The following is a 2,408-nucleotide window of genomic DNA, read 5'->3' as shown; positions in this document are numbered from 1 at the left end:
TTGGCTAGCTTAAGTCCACAGACACGTTGCTGCAGAAACAACAAAATTCACTGAAAAGATTGCTGATGGGAAGACTTGAGGATATCATGCTGGAGTCCACAGACACAATGAAGAGAGACGAGGGCAGTTTGAGTGCGTTGACTGGCTTTTTCTTGATTTGCTGACGAAAACAACTACATTTTACATGGGACAGCAGGCCAACAAAGCATTCTGGTCCCAGTGCTGTTTCGGCCATTACAGATATTCTATTCACTTGTGGTTTTAAGGAGAGGTTGTCTCTGTCTCTCAGGGCCAGACAAGAAAATTCAGGGGACTTGCACGCGTACATACACGCACACACACGCACACACACGCACACACACCTCTTCATCTGTGGTCAACACAATCGAATGAACACATGAATAATGAACATTGTTGATGAATATTAGTCCTTGAAGCTGCAATCATAAAAAAATGCTGAAAATTGTTCTTCCTCGCCGTGGAATCGGCTTGTTCGAATCTGCTATGATGATGCCGACGAGATCGACAAGAGTGTGTGCGAGTGTGTGTCTGCTGAAGTTTTCACCAAAATATACCCAATAACACGCTCGGATTTGCAGGACTTTTTTCATCGTTCTGCAACAGTAGCTTTAAGACTCTAGGGACTTCTGCAAGGGGCATTTCTGAAACTAAGAGCCCAAAGCCTGCTTCTTGGTTCTTAAAAAATGACTCTTTAATCCACAGATTGATTTCAAATGTGTGTGTGTTTTTGCCCTCCTCCACAGGAGTGCAAAAGTCTTTAATGTAGCCTTCACTCCAGGGCAAAGTTGACAACAGGCCCTGCTCAGAAGTGGCCTGTATATTAATGGTCACGAATACAGATGTGTATGAAGTGAAATTCCAGGAAGAAAAAAAAGTGTAGATGCAATATGTGCAGTATACAGGGCATTACAATCCCAAATATTATTGTCATGATTTATTAAGGGCCCAGAATGATGCTTCTGTTTGTTTTGAATAATCTAGCCTGACCTACATGCTGCATGATAGAGGAGCAGAGAAGATACAAACCAAACACCAGAGAAGAAGAGGAGAGAGATGTGGAGCTGCTCTCTCGCTCTCTCTCTTACTCTCTCTCTACTTTCTTGGTTCATTTTTTATTTTATTTTTATTTTATTCTGTTAGCACAATGTTTGTCACTAACTGCACATTAGCTGAGCCATTGTTTGAAATCGTGTAAAATAGCATCTAGTAAAAAAAAAGGCTATTTTGAAGTCCTCTTGGACACATTTGAGCTCCTCTGTTCTAGTGGATCCAGTAACTCTACCAGTAATGAATGGGTCCGGGATATATTAAAAGAAAAAATATGTAATGGAAGAGAAGCAAAATAAATCGTTCTAGTTCAGGCTTGTTATGTGAGCCTCGATAGAGGATTTCCGCTTCTGGTCTAGGTGTCTTGGTTCCACTGTACAGGGCCAAATATAAGTATAATATAGTATTTAAGATTACATATGTGTGTTGTACGCTGAAAGGGTATTTAGAAAAGGATAGAGGGGTGACAGGAAGAATGTGAAATTATTCAGCTAACAGACATGAAAGTGCTATCGATCTTCTCATCTGTGTATTCCAAAAAAGCCAAATTATTCTTTTAAATATTTGAATTTAAGCAACATTTTGATATTTAAAGATTTGGAAAGACATGTCTTCCAAAATAAGACAATGGAGGCAGATTTACCGTTTTCCACAGACTTAAAATTGAGTAAAATCATATTTCTGCTCGTGCAAACTAAAACTTTACATATAGTGGACTTGAAAATATCCACCTTTGCCTCTGAAAAACTACAGAATATCAAGAATAATTGACCAAATTACAAAGAAAGTGAGAGTACTTCATTAAAACGTATGCAAGTTGTATCAATCAAAACTAAACGTGTATTATTACTGAATGATGTTGATCGTAGGGTAAAGTAATCTTTGAATGTTTTAATAGCTGACAATGCTGCACGTTAAAAAAAAGAAGTAATACTGTAGTAAGAAAGACAAATGAAAGATGCAATACTTTATCGTGTCTTGTTTTCTGACAAATCCGATCTTTTGTTGCAATAATAGCCTCTGTTAGTCAGCTGGGAAGAGCACTGTGTGAGGGTAGTGGTGAAGCCCTGCGTCAGGGTGAAAGGCTGTGGGTTTGGGTCAGTTGTCCTTAGAGCTCAATCAGCTGAAACGTGCAAATTGAAACGAAGCGAAATGTAAATTGCAGTGACTTAATTTCCTGATGGAAGAACATTTTATTTTGATGTGAATTAGAGCATTTAACAAAGAAGCTCATTTATATGTTTGGTTTTAGAAGAGAATTCACTCACCGATGATGTGGTTATTATAATCTTTTTACTGGGATGGGTGCTGGTGCAGAGTTTAATCCTGTTTGTTGAACA

The sequence above is a fragment of the Taurulus bubalis genome (genome assembly GCF_910589615.1).
Source record: "Taurulus bubalis genome assembly, chromosome: 16".
NCBI lineage: Eukaryota > Metazoa > Chordata > Actinopteri > Perciformes > Cottidae > Taurulus > Taurulus bubalis.
Note: the sequence above shows the minus strand (reverse complement) of the source record.